Here is a 20,429-nt window from a genome sequence, read left to right on the forward strand (position 1 = left end):
CTTCTCCTCAGAGAGAGTGGGACAGAGAGAAGTTTGCTATAGCTTTTACCCAGGATCACTCATAGAAGCCAAGAGGCTAAATTGCTCCAATTTTCATAAAATCCATTTTTCATATAAAAATGGCACTTAAATTGAGCTTAGATATACAAATTTCCCTTTTTAGGCATGAAGCAGACTTTGCAAAATTTTTGGTCTTCGCGTGTAGTAAACTTATACACATACGTTTACACTTATGAAAAGTTATGCAAAATCAGGATTAATGAACTGCTGCAATGCAAAATCATGCACAGCACCTCATGAACTTTGTTCACAACACTAAAATATGTACAAAAAGGCCTTTGTAAGCCAGTTGATGCAAAACAGATAACTACGGTATACCTCAATGTAGCCGTATGTTTTTTTGCGGTTGTCCATAAGAAACTTATGCATGCATGTTTTCTACCAGGCTTATTTGCATGAGTCCCAGTAGAAAAAAAATGTGTGTATGGAAAGCTGCAACTTCTGTGCGAAATTCAGCACACTTTAGTACATTGGCATCCTAGAGCAGTGGTTCTCAATGAGGGTATATGTTGTTCACTACTGCTCCATGAGAGAAGGGAGCCCAAAACTTTGCAGACAGAGCCAACCTCATTCAGGGCCGATGCAATACAGTGCGCTCGGCTGAGTGCACAATTTTACCGGTGCTTAGACACGCATTTTGGACGCGCATTCAAAACCCCTCATGCAATAAGGGGATTAGCACGTCCAAAACACGTGTCCAAACAAGGGCAAAGCTAAAAGCACTCATCACATGTAAATTCATGTTGATGAGGCTATTAGCTATTAATCCCTGATGCAAAAAAAAAAAAAAAAAGAAATATGTGCCCGACAAGCACATTTTTACTCTCCTGGAGCAGATGTTAATTCTTTAGAAGCCCCAAACGTTTACAGAAAAGCAGAAAATACTGCTTTTCTGTAGTTCCTCCAACTTAATATCATAGCAATATTAAGCTGGAGGAATCTAAAAAAAAAAGTTTTTTAAAGTGTCGCTGGCGGTCAGGTTAGGAGAACGGATGCTCATGACAGCCACCTCTCCTGGGTGCACAATTTTCCCTAGCACCTCCTTTCTACCACGGTCGCCCATTTAAATATTAAATTGGGCACCCTGGAGAGCTGGATTGGTATGCGTTTCAACGCGTGCCAATATTGCATCGGCCTGATTATGCTCTGTGATCCCGTAGAACACATTATAAACTATTTTTTGACATATTTTCTTAATTTGGGGGAAAAGCAAGGTGGATAGAGTAGTGTCCACTTATACTAATCATCTCTTCATCTCCCTAAAATGAGCAATGTAAACTTGGGCTGTCTGATATTTTCCTTCCCCCCCCCTCCCCCTACCCAGCCCCACTACAGCTTCCTCCATTTCTCCCTCATACTTCAAAGTGTTCAAAGTGGAATCAATTTGTTGGGAAGAGACAATAAAACATCACAAGAAGTATGTCCTTAGGATTCAACATCATTGGCTCCACTATACTAACATCACTTCCTGCTGGACACTGCTTGATTCCGCAATGTCAATATCTGATGTGTATAATTGTTATTTAGAAGTTAAATACCAATTGAAAAAGAGGCCCAAATATCACAATAAAATATAAATGTAGCATTTTGAGGTGTTTTGAATTATTTCAAACTGAGGGGTACACAAGACATCTCAAACTCCTGAAAGGGTGCAATAGTCATGAAAGATTTAGAACCATTGTCCTAAAGTGAGGATCCTGTGGACCTTGTTGAGGCTATGCCCAGGGATTAGTTCTAGAAAGAAGACCCCCGAGACAAATGTGGTCATCTTAGCCTGGATTGTTCTAAGAGGGATGATCCAGTGCAATAACAACTTGAGTGCGGAAGCTCTTGCTTGGAAACCATCTGACATTGTGAGTACAGTGAAACATTTTGCTTGATAACTGGTAGTCTATCTGTAAGAGTACTTTTCTCAAAAAATGTCATTGCATATAGCTTTTATATTGATTTAACAGTCACTGAAGATATACTAAATTGGTTAAGCTGAAGTACATTTTCTCAAATGCTATCTCTGCTGGAAGCTGAATCCTCTTTATTTATTTATTTTATTTATTTATTTATTGTTTTTGTTATACCGAGTTTCATGACTGGCATCACATCAACCCGGTTTACAATTAACAATGTGTGAAAAGCATAAGGTAACGTGATAACAATATTCCCAATAGAACTGTGAACTTTAAATACAGAGAATCAATTGAAGGGTGAGAAAGTTACAATAAAACAATAAAACAGGGAAAATTAACTTGGAGCTGGAAGAGGGGATATAAAGATTTTGATATAAAGATTGGTGTGCTTTTGAAGATATTGTAAATAGTTTATATAAAGTTGAATGCTTGAAAACTCATTAGTTGTGTAAAGTGCAAGCTGTGGGAACTATATTTGAAAACTAAATCTGACCGGTTGGAACTACCTGGAAGTAAAGAATCTGTTCCTTTGAATATTCCTAATGTGAAGTCTCACACAGGACTAATATCCCAAACAATTCACAAGTATTAAACTACCACCTGAGGTAGAACTATTAATAAAAAGTTACAAATCCCGAGCTGCCCAAGATTCTCTTGGACACCAAGCTACATAATTATATCTTCTACTTGAAAATGACTGCACAAGGCAGCATGCAAGTGGGAAAGCCTGCATAATCCCTTTTAATTTGGGGTTTTAGACCAGCCCCTGCACTCTGCCATACAATAATATAATATCAATTTAATTACAATATGCATGAGGTTCATTATGCCTATGCAGACATGCCCAGTTGCTTTCATGCGGTCAGCAGCATCTGGATTAGGGCAAAGGAAGCACAAGGAGCATGGTGATGATATCATGTGAGTCATGATATATGGGCAAGAAAACAAAAATGCTTGCCCACACTTTTGACCTGAAGAAGAGAGTGTTAGCTCTTGAAAACTAATCAAGAAATGTGTTATGTTGGTCCAAAGCAAGGTATCACCTTATCCATTTTTTTTTAAATGTATTTATTAACTTTTATTTCTGTGCATTTAAGTGGACTAACACAGCAACCACATTACTGTACTCCATTTGGCCTCATGTAACTATCCACTCAAATCCTTATGCAACCAGGCTTCATACAGTGGCTATAGATAATCTATACCCCCTTGAACATTGTTCACATTATGTCATGTCAGTGCCACAGACTTGCATGTATTTACATGAAGAGTTTTCCCCTCCCACTCAGCAACATACACAGCTTTCAAGGCTAAAAATGTTTTATTGTGGGACAAAACATGTATGCATCCCAAGAAACCCGAAGTCCAATTGGATATCTCCACCACTCTTTCCGCTCAGCTTGGAAAAACAAGGCCATATGGTTCACTCCTGCTAAGGGCAGGAAGGCAAGCTCTAATGCTATCTCCTGAGGAGTGCAGGCCCCTGCTAAGTGAGGGAAGTTGAATCCTGCAGTGCCATGATGTGTTCTTCTGAAAAGGAGTTTGGCAGGGAAAGCACAATGTGGACTTTCCAGGCCTCCAGTTAAGTTGTGAGGAGGAGAGAAACATACATGGCTGTCAGGGGAAATTCCTTTTCTGGATCTAGTGGCAGAAGAAGGCAATGGTTCCCTTAGCCAGCCTCTCCTGGGAGAAAACAAAGGCTTCCTGTCTATGGGACCTGCCACAATACTGGGCGGGAGAAGCCCAGTGAGGTGCACGTAGATCATTCGGTTTGGGGGCCAACCACTGGGAGGGCCAGTGCTTACCAAATGTTGTGCATGGAAGTGCCTTAGGGGATAAGCCTGGTTGGTAATGGACCCAAGACAAATTTCTATGGTGTTTTGGGTGTTAGGAATGCCGCATGTCTCCGGCGTCCTGAAGTGGGAGATCGGCAAGATGATTCTCGCATCCTGCCTCTACCGCTGCTACACCAGGGGTGTGGTTGGTTGTTTGGGGGATTCCCCTCCCCCGGGTCAGTATATTTCTGGGTGTATGAGCACCTGGAGAGACAAGCCTTCGAGGTCTATACCGTGTGCTTGGAATAGTCTTCCTGAACTGGTATGCCATGCTCCCTCTCTCACCATGTTTAAATCCCTTCTAAAGACCCACCTTTTTGAAGCTGCTTTTAACGCTTAGGCCTGATTGTCTGTCTTTAGTCTCATTAACTAACTTTCTTTTTTTTTTCTTTTTTTAACCATTGTCATGCTTTATGAAATGCCCCAAGTCTCTTGTCCTGTAAGTTTTTTCATCTTAGATTGTAAGCTCTATTGAGCAGGGACTGTCTTTTCTGAGTGTGTACAGCACTGCATGTGTATGTCATATAGTGCTATAGAAATGTTAAGTATTAGTAGTGGTAGTAGTAGTGGTGGTATCACTTTTGACAACAGTGAGTTTGTTGGGATAAGTCTCCACCAACTTTGCAAACCTAGATTTGTCAATATTAGATCATTTTTCTTTAAAAAAAAACAAACAACTGTTAAAGCTCTGTCAAGTTCCTTGGGGACTGTCGATGGACAACAATCTTCAAGTCATGCCACAGATTTTCAATTGACTCTTACTGGGCCATACCAGTACATTTGCCTTTTTGTTCCTTAGCCACTGCATTGTAGCTTTGGCAGTATGCTTTGGATTGCTGTCTTGCTGAAAGGTAAACTTTCCTCCCAGTTTCAGCAGAGGGTAGCAGGTTTTTCTCAAGGACTTTTCTGTACTTTTCTCCATTCTCTGCCCTTCTATCTTGACAAGCGCCCTTGTCCCTGCCATTGAAAAGCATCCCCATAATATGATGCTGCCATGCTTCATAGTAGAGATGGTGTTCGTTAAATGATGTGCTGTGTTGGGTTTGCTTCAAACATAACTTTTTGCATTCAGGCCAGAAGGTTCTTTTTTTTTTTTTTTATCAGGCTGCAAAAACATTTTGCTGTATGGTTTCAGTATCCTCTGAGTGTCCCTTTGCTTATTGAAATGGGATTCAAGGTAGGCTTTCTTAAGAAGTGGCTACTTTCTAACCACCCTACCCTACAGGCTAGATTTGTGGAGTGCTTGGGATATTGACTAGTTTTGAACATGGAAGCATGTAGCTCTTTCCAAGTTGCCATTGGCTTTTTGGTTATCTCCCTGATCAGTCTCTTTCTTGTTCAGTCATACAGTTTGGAGGAACACTCTGATTTAGGCAGGATCTTGGTATTCCACACAAAATGAAAGCTGGAAGGAAGGCAAAATGATTACGGCATGGTTAAAAGATGAGGTGAAAGAGGCTATTTTAGCCAAAAGATCTTCATTCAAAAATTGGAAGAAGGATCCAACAGAAGAAAATAGGTAAAGCATAAGCGCTAGCAAGTTAAATGTAAGACATTGATAAGACAGGCTAAGACAGAATTTGAAAAGAAGTTGGCTGTAGAGGCAAAAACTCACAGTAAAAACTTTAAAAAATATATCCGAAGCAGAAAGCCTGCGAGGGAGTCAGTTGGACTGTTAGATGATTGAGGGGTTAAAGAGGCACTTAGAGAAGATAAGGCCATCGCAGAAAGATTAAACAATTTCTTTGCTTTGGTGTTTACTGAAGAGGATGTTGGGGAGATACCTGTTCCAGAGAAGGGGTAACCAAGGAATTGGATCAAGGAAGAGCCCTCGATGTCATCTACTTGGATTTCAGCAAAGCTTTTGATACGGTTCTGCACAGGAGACTGGTGAATAAAACGAGAAGCTTAGGAGTGAGTGCCGAGGTGGTGACCTGGATTGCAAACTGGTTGACGGACAGAAGACAATGTGTGATGGTAAATGGAACTTTCTCTGAAGAGAGAGCGGTTTTAATTGGTGTACCGCAAGGATCTGTGTTGGGACCGGTCCTGTTCAATATCTTTGTGAGCGACATTGCGGACGGGATAGAAGGTAAGGTTTGTCTTTTTGCGGATGACACTAAGATCTGCAACAGAGTGGACATGCCGGAAGGAGTGGAGAGAATGAGACGGGATTTAAGGAAACTGGAAGAGTGGTCGAAGATATGGCAGCTGAGATTCAATGCCAAGAAGTGCAAAGTCATGCATATGGGAAGTGGAAATCCGAATGAACTGTATTTGATGGGGGGGGAAGGCTGATGTGCACGGAACAGGAGAGAGACCTTGGGGTGATAGTGTCTAATGATATGAAGTCTGCGAAACAATGCGACAAGGCGATAGCAAAAGCCAGAAGAATGCTGGGCTGCATATAGAGAGGAATATCGAGTAAGAAAAGGGAAGTGATTATCCCCTTGTACAGGTCCTTGGTGAGGCCTCACCTGGAGTACTGTGTTCAGTTCTGGAGACCCTATCTACAAAGAGACAAAGACAAGATGGAAGCGGTACAGAGAAGGACGACCAGGAAGGTGGAGGGGTCTTCATCGGATGACATACAAGGAGAGATTGAAGAATCTAAATAAGTACTCCCTGGAGGAAAGGAGGAGCAGGGGTGATATGATTCAGACTTTCAGATACTTGAAAAACTTTAATGATCCAAAGACTACGACAAACCTTTTCCATCAGAAAAAAATCAGCAGAACCAGAAGTCACGAGCTGAGGCTCCAGGGAGGAAGACTAAGAACCAATGTCAGGAAGTATTTCTTCACGGAAAGGGTGGTGGATGCATGGAATGCCCTTCCAGAGGAAGTGGTGAAGTCTAAAACTGTGAAGGACTTCAAAGGGGCGTGGGATAAACACTGTGGATCCATCAAGTCTAGAGGACGTGAATAAAGAGGAGGCAGCTAAACCCTGCACGGAGCGGCAGTAGCCACAGAGGCATTCACGGAGCGGGATGTCAGTGGTTGGTGTTCCACCTTCACGGAGCGGAAGTATGGAGGGCTGCCATCTCCAAAAAAAAAAAAACCAGGGGTGGGTAAGAGTATGGGGCAGGGGTGTGGCCTGCTTGTTGCAGTGGTTGCTACCCCTAATTGAGCTGGATGTTCACTTGGATGCAGATCCGGCGCTGCTCTCTACATTGGTGGTGGGGTGGAGGGGAATTAGGGTTGGAGGGTACTGGAAGCCAATAGTAACAGGTGGGAGAGAGAAAAAGATAAAAAAAAAAAAAAAAGATAAAGTGCGTAGCTTGCTGGGCAAACTGGATGGGCCGTTCGGTCTTCTTCTGCCGTCATTTCTATGTTTCTATGTTTCTATGGTTTTCATGGGTAATGATTCAGATGAATTGAACCAAATTGTGGTGAACCTAGAAGATGTAGTAGGACTAATTGACAAATTGAAGAGTAGTAAATCACCTGGACCTGATGGTACACACCCCAGGGCTCTCAAGGAACTAAAAAATGAAATTTCAGATCTATTTATTAAAATTTGTAACCTATCATTAATATCATCCATTGTACCTGAAGACTGGAGGGTGGCTAATGTAACCCCAATATTTAAAAAGGGCTCATAAAAGTTTCTACATCCTATTTGAAATAGGAACATAGCATACTAAATAATTCACCAACTTAAAATGTTACAAATTTGTTAGGGGAATTAGGAATAAGAGTAGTAACAATGCCCAAATAAGCATTAAGACTTACAAATAAAACTAAATAATTCTTGGACCAGAAAGTCAACTACATAAATTCATATTTTATTATGATTACAATTAAAACACTAATCAGATTATAACATATATACAAATTGAAATATTTTGCATTCATTTGGAATATTTAGAAAGAATATGTAAAACAGAAATTAAGACTGCTTAAATTATCCTTGCAAGCAGGACTTACTGACATTGGCCAAACTGCTTCTTGTAGATCAGATGGGTGGGGAGATCAAATGATTAGTCTTTACCCCAGTTAGCTTCAAGATGCTGATAATGATCATGAAGACTGAAGTTCCTTGGTTTTCTCTCATTTCTTATATCTGTTCAGCAGCTTATCTCTATCAGTCATGGGTGATATCATCCTTGTCAATCATCAGTCGCATTGCATGCACTCTGGACAGAACCATTGTGACTTTCCACCCAGTATTTCCAAAAGAGATGGGACTTTCCCAAAGAGAAGTGTATGCAATTGTTATAATTTGCACGCTCACAGGAAAAGTAAACAGTTGCAGTTTCAGCAGATGTTTTCTTTGTTGGCATCAGCATTGTGTAGTTTTCCATTTTGGTTCACAGACGTTAGCATGAGTCTCATCTTGTGCCTATAGAATTGTACTTGAAACCTTATCCCATGTATTAGGGTGCAATACATAATACAGCAGAATCAAGCTGACCACCACAAAATGTTTTTGACATGTTCTACACTTCATCTTTTCTTTGACATTACTGTTACGGTCCCGGTCGCAACGGTCACGACCCGGCCCTCACCTCCTTGGTCCCGTTCCGTCTCCGAGAGCCTGCGGCCTGTTTCGCGGCGTCCCCACGGGGGGGACGCTGCCGAGAAACCCTTCCTGGATGCCGACTCCTTAGGCGCGCGCAGGAGCTGCGTTTATGAAGGCCTTTTCCCGCCACTGAAGGCTCCGCCTTACCCCTGACATCAGACGCTGCGGCCTATGTAAGGCCGCAGCGGAGCCCAGAACGTTGCCTTGCAACGAGGTTCCTTGTGGTTCCCAGTTGCTCCGAGCCCCGCAGCGTGCTATTGCGTTAGCAGCTCCGTTCCTGCCTAAAGACTTGCTACGCTTCTGTGTCCAAGTCCTGTCTTTGCTCCTGCCTGGTTCCAGTAACCTGTCCTGCTTCAGTTCCAGCTTGGATCCAGTACCTGTCCTGCTTCAGTTCCTGCTTGGTTCCAGAAACCTGTCTTGCTTCAGTTCCAGCTTGGATCCAGTACCTGCCCTGCTTCAGTTCCTGCTTGGTTCCAGTAACCTGTCCTGCTTCAGTTCCAGCTTGGAACCAGTACCTGTCCTGCTTCAGTTCCTGCCTGATTCGGGATCCCTGCCTGTCTGCTTCAGCTCCAGCTTCCGTGATCTCCTAAGTCCCAGCGGCCGGGCTCCTACGGGCTCCTCCCGGGGGAGTACCAGCTTCCTGGGTGAAGTTCACCATCTATCGCCTGCCTGGTATCTGCCTCCCGGCCTGCCCTCAAGCAGAGACTATAGCCCATCTCTCTCCAGTCTCACGCAGGTCGGCCCAAGGGTCCACTAAAACAGCTTATTCACAAAGGATTGCAAGGCCATGGACTCAGCTGAGGTACCAGGACCCCAGGATCTTCCTGGGTTGGTTCTGCAGCTACAACAGCAACAGCAATTCCTGGTGTTTGACTTCGGACTGGAAAGCGGTGATTCCTGGTGTGTGACTTTGGACTGGCAAGTGGCGATCCCTTGGTATACGACCTCGGACTGGTAAGTGACGACCCTCTGGCACGTGACCTCGGACTACTTCTGGACCATCGTCTTCAAGGGCCCACCTAAGTCCCAGTGGCCCGGGTCCCTACGGGCTCCTCCCGAGGGGGATCGCGGGCTTCCAGGGGTGAAGCTCCAGTTAGCCCTTGCACCGAACTCTGGACCTCTTGACCTCTCAAAGGTCCACCTAAGTCCCAGCGGTCCGGGTCCCTACGGGCTCCTCCTGGGGGGACCGCGGACTTCCAGTGGCAAAGACGCCATTCTTCTCCTTGACTCTTCATCTGCTCCATAGTCGCCTCAGTCTCCAGTGCCGAGGGTCAGCTGGTCGCATCTTCTGTTCTGCCTCGCCACCCGACGGGAGAACCTACGGATCTTCCTCCTATGGTACACCATCCTCCCGTCGGCCCAAGGGTTCACAAGCCTGAGCATAACACTGCCTAGTATCCTCCTGTTCCCCCTCATACCTGTTGCTGGGCTGTCTTGAGGAGGGGTATGGCCACCCATGGGGAACAGGTCCTCCTTGAATAACATGACCAATCTGGCCAGCCAAGCTTACAGCCTCTAAGTGCAAAGGAGCAAGTATGCTATTACATCAGCCCTGGTCCCCAGCCCACAGATGAGGCACATTAATGCCCTGGACAATTGCCTGCTCTGCCTCCACCCCCTCCTCTGAACTGCTCTTATTCCCCTTCCCCCCCACCCCCCCTTCTCCAGTCAGCATCCCATTTGACTTCCTCCATCCCCTACGCTTCTCTGTCACCAAGCCGAGACTCACATATAATTCTGTTAGAGGATCTCAAAATTCTTGTTTTTCAGACATGTGGCAGTCACAAATTTTCTGGTGTGCCACCAACTTCATGTTACTGCTCAGGGCTTGGCTAGGGCTGGTGAAATCCTACGGGAGCAGTCCAGGACTTCAGGGCAAGATAGAGCAGATCTTCTGCCTGCACCAGCCACCTACCCTTCAGGTTTGAGCCCTTGGGTTCTGGTGGCCGGCAGGACTTAAGCTGGGGCTGGAATTGAGATGCAGGCTGTGCAGGATTGGAGACTGAGGCTGTGCAGGACTAGAGGCTGAGGCTGAGCAGGACTTGAAACTGGAGCTGTGGAGGACTGGAGGCTGAAACAAGACTGGGGTCTGAGGCAAGGGCTTGATACAAGGACAAGATTAGACCAGACAGGGACATGACCAGACAAGATGGATGAGGACAGGACTAGACAAAATAGAGAACAAGGAACAAAGATGACCAAAGTTAGCAGGCTAGATAGAGGGCCTGAAAAGGCCACAAGGCAAAACTAAGCAGAATGCCTGAGAGGCAACAAGGCAAGGCTATAGCAGAAGGCCTGAGAAGGCCACAAAGTATTACATGGAAGAATGGGGCCAAGCAGGGAGCTAAGAAGACTTGTTGACAAGGTAGTGGACTTTGCAAGAGGCAGGGTTAAGAAGGCTGGGCCCTACCAACTCATGGGACCATGGAGACTCTGACTAGAGCAAGAGCAAGTGTAGCTCTAAGGGGACCTCTGGTGGAAGGGAAGCTGCATAACAGGCAGGATCCTAACATTTCAGCAGTCACCCATCACTCCTGCCCCAGTCCTTGGCTCCAGCAGCAATCTTCACAATGCAATAAGTGTGGGACTAATTCTATACTCACAGGTCCTACCCACTATGGGCTTCCATGGAAGGGGCATGGCCTGTGAACACAAGCTTTGTCTCTGTGCTCACCACACTGTAAGGATTACCACTGGAGCTGAGGCCAGGAATAGGGGGGTGCCATGCAGAACTCTGAGGTTTGCCTGATAGGAGTGGCATTGCACTGGTACTGAATTAGTGCCTAGGGACAGTGGCAGTCTGGCGGATCAAATCTGTCCCTGGGCAAACAGATTATACAATTTGTAATATGCCCTGTCAGACAGGCAATCTAATGGTGCAGCCCATGAGAATACACTGCTGCATCCAGCAGATGTGGAATAATTCCTTTATTAATGTGTTTTTTTTAATGTTAACAACAGTAACAGCAAAAGAATAATAGTTAAGCATGCAGATTTAGACTAAAAATACATTATTTTAGAGACAAGGCACAACCAAAGAATGAGAGCAAAAATTTGATGTCAGTCTATCTCCATGTAAACAGGCCAGGCTTTTTAACTAGCCTATTCCCATCCCCAAGCAAAAATTCCTCAGCAAAGGATTGTCATGACAACCAAAAAGAAGAAGGACCAGAGACTTATGTGTGCAATGGAAAGAGAAATACACAGTGAAATACATTATTTCATTTGAGTTTTGTCAAATAAAATAAAACTATAAGGCTGCTGTAACATCTAGAAAGAAAAAACATAGACCCAAGCTTTGGAGCACGGACTGCTCTTCTGTACTGCAGCTACACACAGAGTTCAGCAAGGTTTAGACTTAAAAAATACTGAAGTGTAACTGACTTCTTCATTACCACGTTACCAAACTATCTCACAGTAATTCTTTTTGTGTGTGGGTTGGAATGGAGGGGCACAAGTATTAAACTGAAGAATTAAACACAATAGGGAAGCAATAATCAAATTGCCCACATCGGTGCAAACTCCGCAGGTAGTTTTTATCCGGGTGGTTTTATTTTAATTATTTCCCCGGGAACAAATAGCTGCAGAGATTTGCACCTGCTCTCTCTGTGAGTACTTTTTCCAACCAAAATGATGTGCACAGTTTTGAAAAGGCAAAACAAAGTGTTTTCTTGCCTCCCCTGACCTAACTCTGCCTGCGGGAATGCCTCCACATGATGTGGATGAAATTATATTTGTTGTTAAAAACGAACCCAGAAAGGGTGGCGAATTTTCAAAAAGCCCCTTTCCCTCCCTGTGTATATCTTCACTTTAGTGACATTCTGGTGACAAGCAGAAGACAGTGAGTTGGTTGGACCAATACTTATCTGTAAACAGAGATTACTCGCTCATCACGAAACATATAGAAGTCCTGAGAACTTTACCTGTTGCACGACTGCTCTGATATATTTTAAGTTCAGAACATTCATACATTTCATAAGAACATAAGAAATTGCCATACTGGGTCAGACCAAGGGTCCATCAAACCCAGCATCCTGTTTCCAGCAGTGGCCAGGCCAGGCTACAAGTACAAAAAAAACTAAGAATATCCCACACTATTAATGCTAGTAATAGCAGTGGCAATTATCTAAGTCTAATTGATTAATAGCAGGTAATGGACTTCTCCAAGAACTTATCCAAACCTTTTTTAAACCCAGCTACACTAACTGCACTAACCACATCCCCTGGCAACAAATTCCAGAGTTTAATTGTGCATTGAGTGAAAAAGAATTTTCTCCGATTAGTTTTAAATGTGCTACATGCTAACTTCATGGAGTGCCCCCTAGTCCTTCTATTAGCTGAAAGAGTAAATAACCGATTCTAGAACAAGTAAATGCGAATCGGTTATTTACTCTCTATTATATCCCCCCTCAGATGTCTCTTCTCCAAGCATACTTGTCTGATTTCATTCCTTTAAATTAATAAAGAATGTCTGAGCCTCACCTATGCTTATTTTCAGATCGAACTCGAGATCAGTTTGTTTAATGAGATCCATGTCTGTGAAATCCAGAGACGGCTGGGCAGGTCCGCTGTCATTTCCAGGAGGTAAAAGCCGAGGGGTAGCTGATGGCTGAATCCAGAGAGAAATTTTCACAGTTTTTTTTTTTGCTGACTGACATTCCTTTCATTCATCAGTAAATGCACACAGACCAGAAAAGAGGAAAAGACCCCAGCAAGGACAGAGTTTGCAACCCTCATAAACAAGCGACTCTTTACAGATGGACATATTTGTTAGCAACACTGAAGAACACTGAAGAACTGATGGAAAAGAATGGAAAACTTACAATTTCACAATTTTTGACCTAGTGTCAATCCCTGCAAACCAATATTAAGAATGTGGGGTTGAGGGTATACATATATGCAGATAACATTCAAATTTAACTCCCTTGGGAGTAGGTTCATAACAGATCTCTAAAGCTTTTTAATAGCCGTCTAATGGCAGTGTGGGATTGGATGAATAGTAACAGGCTTAAATTGAACGCCATATGAAACTGAGATGTTGGTATGAATTTTGAAAGCACTTTACATGCATAAAATATGGGTTTATGCATGTAAATGGCACGTAACAAAATTGCCTGGTGTTTGTATGCATAAACATATGCACATAACCCAGTTCTGAACATGCTTTTATGCAAATAATAAAGGAAGTGTTCCAGCAGGGTGGTGCTGTTTCAATTTATGCACATGCTTTTGATTTTAAAAAGTACACATGCAAAGTCACACACTAGCACAAGTTATACATTTTAAAGAGCACATATAACCTTGTGCAGGTAAGTCTATGCGCATACTTTCACATAATTTTCAAAATAATCTTACGTGCATAAATTAGCTTTGAAAATGTATGCAACTTATTTGCATAACTGCTGCATAAGTTACCTGCGATGTTACAAAATTACCGTTCCTACGAGTGGCCACTTCATCTCCCCCCATTGATTTCTCTCCGTGTTATGTTTCAAAGATGATATCTTTGCTCTGCAATCTGAAGTAAAATGTTTGGGAGTGATTTTGGATTCCATGATGTCAACTGGGGTTGCAGTCTCACAAAAGCTTTTCGATGCTTGAGATTAATTGAGTAGCTTTGGCCTTTCTTGAGTTGGAAAATCTACTTTTAGTGATGCAGGCAGTGGTATTCAGCCACTTGGATTACTGCAATTTCATTTTTGTCAATCTACCAATTAACAAACCTGGGAACTTTAGATTTCCAGTCATCCTGACATTACTATGAATGCAGGGGGGAGGGGGGCAAGGGATCAGATGTGCACAAACTTACTCTCATACACACACTGAAACATCAACACTTATATGTACACAATCACTTTTCACCCACACACTCGCTCATTCTTACATGATATCTCTCATTCCTCATTCTCTGACACATTCTCACATGCTTACTTTACAGCTTTACTCCTCTCCCACATACACACCCCTCTCACACACATGATCACTCACTCACTTCTCTTTCACACACACACACATGCCCACTTACCCTCACACCCATGTTCATTCACACTTTCACTTCTCTTCCTCCTACACAAATACACACACTCTCACAGACATGTTCTTTCCCCTCCCCTTGATATACTCCCTCCCACATGCACAGCGCCATTCACATATATGCACCCACACACTTGCCCTCTCACATCTATATACAAACACACATGCACAAATACCCCCTTCACTGACTACCTCTCCCCACCCCAAACTCACTAGTAGCGGCAACCTCCTCCTGAGGTTGATAGGAAGACTCCTCCTTCCAGTAGCTTCCTTCTGCTTCTGCTATTGGCCTCCTCCCTTCTTCCTGTTCCCACAGGCCAATTGAAGGCCTCCTTCCTTCCTGCCTGCCAGCATTGATCTGCAGGTTCGGAAGAAGAAAGGAGGCCTCTGGTTACAGGGCAGGGAAAGGAAGGAGACAAGTGCCCATGTAAGCCAATCAGATGCCTTCTAAGCTGACTGCTTCACTAGTGAAGTAGCAGCAGGGCACCTGGAGATTACAGCTGTTGGCCTGGAGACCCGGCAATTCCATTAGAATCCCGGAGTCTCCGGGTCAAATCGGAGAGTTCCCAGGTATGCCAATTAATTCAGTTGCCAGGTTACAAGTGGTTCAAAATTCCATCACCAAGACAGTGACTCATAGCACAAGGTGGAAAACAGCCTCGCCTCTTTTGTTTTCGTTGCATTGGTTTCAAAATCTTATGCCTGGATTTCTGTGCTATTTTTTGGAATTAAAAGCAATTAATAACTACACTCAGTTCCATCGTAAACTAATGTAACCCCTCTGACCGGATACATAAAATGTTGGAATGGGACTTTCCTGTTGGGCAGTGGTTGTTCTCTCCAAATTTATTTTGTGGGTTCTTCAAAATAGTCATACAGATGGTGAAGTGGACCTTGATGGTGACAGCAAGATTTATCACTACTTTATTTCACTTGTGCTGTTAGGACAGGGAGGAACCCCCTCTCCCCCCTTCAAGATCTCTGACTCCATCCATAGGAATAGCCAGGCATAATAATGGGGACTGACACTTTGTATCCCATTCCAAACCAACAGCAACTTTATTTTCTGGAATATCCAGCCAGCCAAAACTATGTACATGGATGAGGTATTACAACATAGTTACTGAATGAGTCAGAAAATCATGGGTTTCCATAACAGTGAATACTAGCACTATTGCTGACCAGACAGGTCAACCTGTTATTCTCTTGATATGCTTTTCTTTCTCTCAGCCCTAAGGGATGGCTGGGTTGTTCATACCTACCCATATCAAAGCTCTCATCCAATGGGCACCAATACATAATCACGTTTCCCATAGCATAATACTCACTCCTCATGTGGTCTTGAACCTTTCCCCAGTCTCCACATCGCCATCCTGCAGGCTTCTCCAAGCACTGCGCATCAAGGACATCTTGAGCATACCTTCACATGAGCTCACCCCACTGATGCTTCTACTCTGCACCTCTCTTGAGTAGTTCCTCAGGAGGAGTGAAAACACCACCACACTCAGGCCTCTCCACTCCCAGTAAACTCCTCAGGGGAAGGAGGAAGCCACGCCGTTCTTTCTGTGCTGGTTCCCCGGAACTTTGCACATCACAGGACATCCTGGGGCACTCCTACTTTTGTGAACTCACTCCACTCCTCCACATCTTCTCCTGGCTGCATGATAATTCCTTCTGGGGGAAGGGAAAACCTATTCTTTGCCACTCCGTAGCCATCGTCTCCTGCTTCTCCTCTCCATTCCAACCCCATTAAGGAGGCAGACTCCTCTCCACTTTTTCTTGGCTTCAGGCTTCTCCCCTTGAAAGGAAGAGCCCCTGCAAGGTTCGACTCCCCTTGGAGGGTCCCTGGGCCTTCTATCTTGCAGACTGGGTACTCGAGGCATCACTTAGCTGGAGGTCTCTAATTCCCACCCTATCCAAGCAAGGGCAAGGGAGGGATGGGCAAAAGCCTGCCAAAATTTTCCCCCTTTATACTGCCCGCTTCTCTTTCAGCAACCAATCCAAAAAAAAAAAAAAAATCAAACCTTTAAAGAAATATACAACATATTTTCCCAAATCACAATATCAACTATCTTATAGTGGTTACACATCCAATATGCCATCCTGTGGTCTTTTAGTGGTACTGCAACAAATGAAACTTTAAACATTTTTTTAACTTAAGCTTGTCAACCATGATAGTTTCCCTGGGACTCCCTCACCCAGAGTCTTCTGTATGCTCACAGGCTCACAAAAAGGCAGAAATAATTAGGGGGGTTCTCCCTACACTAAAAATTTGGGGGGGGGGGGGGTTTGTCATCTCAAGTTTTAATCCAACCTTATTTCTTTAGCTGTCTGTTATCTTGGTTATTAAGAGTCTTTTTTAAATTTAAGTTTATTGCATCTTGACTGTCTATAATTGAGCTGTTTTTGATTTATATTATTGTGATTTTGAATGTATTAATGAAATAATGGATTTAATGTATTTGAAGATTGTGTTATTGTATATTTTGTTTACTAGGCATAAGCATCAATTCTGGAATCCACCTTCTACAAACTAAAGTTTCAGAAGGCAGAATACAAATGCTTAAATTAAATTAAGTGTCCCAACTTTTTATGATCAAATGCCCTTTTATATGTCATATAAGCCTTTGGATGTTATAAATAGGCCTGGTGGCTGATCTTAAGAATTTCTTACGTTTTCCATTTTTTATGTCATTACAATTAGTGAAATGTCTTGTATTTCTGGGCAAATAAGCTAAGGGTCTTATTTATCAAGGTCTTTACCCATGGACCTAGGGAAGGTGATTTTCAGAGGAATTTCATGGGTAAAAACTGCTTTACTCATGGAAATGGTCTTTAATAAAACTGCCTGCCTAATATGTGCGTAAGCGTATGTGCATACGTCCTGTATGTGCGCAAGTTTGCCCGGACCGTGAGAAGGTGTTCCCGGTGGCGGGGTTGGGGAGGGGTTTGCATGTACATGAATACATTTGCATTTTTAAAAGTTTGTGCATAAAATTTCACAAAATAATTCTGTGCTCATAATAAACCAGGTGCAATTGTTTGCAGGTAGGATAATTTTTAAAGAAACATAGAAGCCTAAATTTGCTTTGAAGACTGGTGTAACTTATACATGTATTAGCTGTCTAATTTATATGGGTTGCTACAAAATTAGCCTCAGAATGTGGGGAGGAGAAGGGGGAAAAGCCTTAGTGGATCAGGCCCTTAAATGCTGTTATTAGTGTAGTGACAAAATAAGAACATAGGAACATAAGAAATTGCCATGCTGTGTCAGAGCAAGGGTCCATCAAGCCCAGCATCCTGTTTCCAACAGAGGCCAAAACCAGGCCACAAGAACCTGGCAATTACCCAAACACTAAGAAGATCCCATGCTACTGATGCAATTAATAGCAGTGGCTATTCCCTAAGTATAATTGATTAATAGCCATTAATGGACTTCTCCTCCAAGAACTTATCCAAATCTTTTTTGAACCCAGCTACACTAACTGCACTAACCACTTCCTCTGGCAACAAATTCCAGAGCTTTATTGTGCGCTGAGTGAAAAAGAATTTTCTCCGATTAGTCTTAAATGTGTTACTTGCTAACTTCATGGAATGCCCCCTAGTCCTTCTATTATTCGAAAGTGTAAATAACCGAGTCACATCTACTCGTTCAAGACCTCTCATGATCTTAAAGACCTCTATCATATCCCCCCTCAGCCGCCTCTTCTCCAAGCTGAACAGCCCTAACCTCTTCAGCCTTTCCTCATAGGTGAGTTGTTCCATCCCCTTTATCATTTTGGTTGCCCTTCTCTGTACCTTCTCCATTGCAACTATACCTTTTTTGAGATGCGGCGACCAGAATTGTACACAGTATTCAAGGTGTGGTCTCACCATGGAGTGATATAGAGGCATTATGTCATTTTCCGTTCTATTAACCATTCCCTTCCTAATAATTCCTAACATTCTATTTGCTTTTTTGACTGCTGCAGCACACTGAGCCGACGATTTTAAAGTATTATCTACTATGATGCCTAGATCTTTTTCCTGGGTGGTAGCTCCTAATATGGAACCTAACATCGTGTAACTACAGCAAGGGTTATTTTTCTCTATATGCAACACCTTGCACTTGTCCACATTAAATTTCATTTGCCATTTGGATGCCCAATCTTCCAGTCTTGCAAGGTCCTCCTGTAATATATCACAGTCTGCTTGTGATTTAACTACTCTGAATAATTTTGTATCATCCGCAAATTTGATAACCTCACTCGTCGTATTCGTTTCCAGATCATTTATATATATATTCAAACCTCTCCATCAGGCTACGGTAAAGAACCTCACGCTCAAAACAGTCTTTCTGGTTTCTATCTCCTCCGCTCGGCGGGTTTCCAAGATCCAAGCATTGTCCTGTCGGGAACCTTTTTTTGCGTTTCTCCAATTCTGGTGTTTCTCTCAAGACTTTTTCTCAAGTCTTTTTCTCCTCCTGAACAATGGACTCTGGCACTTCTAAGCACATTATGCTTTAACCTGTCTTCTCTATTGTATTATATTATAATTAATACCTGCGTTAACCTCTTTCCAGCTGTTTAAGCTTCCAAGTTCTTACTCCTTGTTGAATGTAACTTTGCCTTTTTCCACTTCAATTGTTTAATTACTTTAGTTGTCGCTTCAGTTTTTTACCCTTCTTCGATGTAAACCGATCCGATATGGTTATTACTATGAAGGTCGGTATAGAAAAAGTGTTAAATAAATAAATAAATAGATTGAAAAGCACCGGTCCAAGTACAGATCCCTGAGGCACTCCACTGTTTACCCTTTTCCACTGAGAAATTTGACCATTTAATCCTACTCTCTATTTCCTGTCTTTTAACCAGTTTGTAATCCACGAAAGGACATCGCCTCCTATCCCATGACTTTTTAGTTTTCGTAGAAGCCTCTCATGAGGGACTTTGTCAAATGCCTTCTGAAAATCCAAATACACTACACAAAAGAAGAGCTAGCAAATGCTAACTGGTTTGAATTTATTGGACATATTGACATTTGTTATTACCTACCCCAGCACAGTACTTCGAACCAGATCCTTCCGCAGCCTTTCTCACCCTGCAAAGATTCTTCCTCTGTCCCCAGCCCAGGCCCCACTTCCAATCCAGCTGAAATGAAATAAACTTACACTGGATAGGGAGAGGGTGTTCCCTATGTCAGATTAGTCATTTTAAAATTCTTTAAAATATTGCACTTAACCACCACTAGTATCACCACTGTTTCTCTCTCAAGGAGTGGCCTAGTAGTTAGAGAGACGGCCTGAGAAGCAAGTAAACCAAATTCCACTTCTCCCACTGACACGCCTTGTGACCCTGGCAAGTCACTTTATCGCCTGTGTCTCAAGTACCAAGTTATAGGGTAATTTTCAGTACTGTGCACAAGTCAGTAGTACACACAGAAGTGAGTGTGGGGAAAGTTATGCCTGTGTTTTAAAAACTGTGCAGCAGGAATCACATAATTTATAAAATATCTTGTATCTCCACCTCAATAGTATGCACATATGTTTCGGTATGTGCACGTTGTTTTAATGGAGGGAGCCGCATACTCTGTACACCTATTTTACATGCATGTATTTTACTTGCAACATAATTGTAAAATGTAAGTGTAATTACTGCAGTTTATGTGCAGAGGCAGGTATTTTATAAAGTGTGCGTTTCCTCCACTTATGAAAATACTTTCTTGTGTACTTGTAATAACCAGTTCACTAAACACCTCCACCAGTTCATTCACACCCTCCAGCACTTCACCCTGACCCCTACCCCACTTAACCCAGACCATCCATCCAAAAACTGCAGACAAAACATGATTGCAGTTCTGCAACTCAATTAGCAGGTGTAAAAGCATGTGCACAAGTTCAGTAATATATGCATGTATACCACCTTCAAAATCCTAACTTGTATGCAGACTTTCAAACCCCATCCTGGAACTCCCCTAAACCATGCCCTTTTCTCCCCTTTAACATTTACACATGACAATGCTATTACATGCATTTTTCAGGATTTTGCAAAATATTACTTGCATGTGTACATGCTACTTGCAGTGATGGCCCAGT

This window comes from Rhinatrema bivittatum, chromosome 5 (assembly GCF_901001135.1).
Source record: "Rhinatrema bivittatum chromosome 5, aRhiBiv1.1, whole genome shotgun sequence".
Taxonomy (NCBI): Eukaryota; Metazoa; Chordata; class Amphibia; order Gymnophiona; family Rhinatrematidae; genus Rhinatrema; species Rhinatrema bivittatum.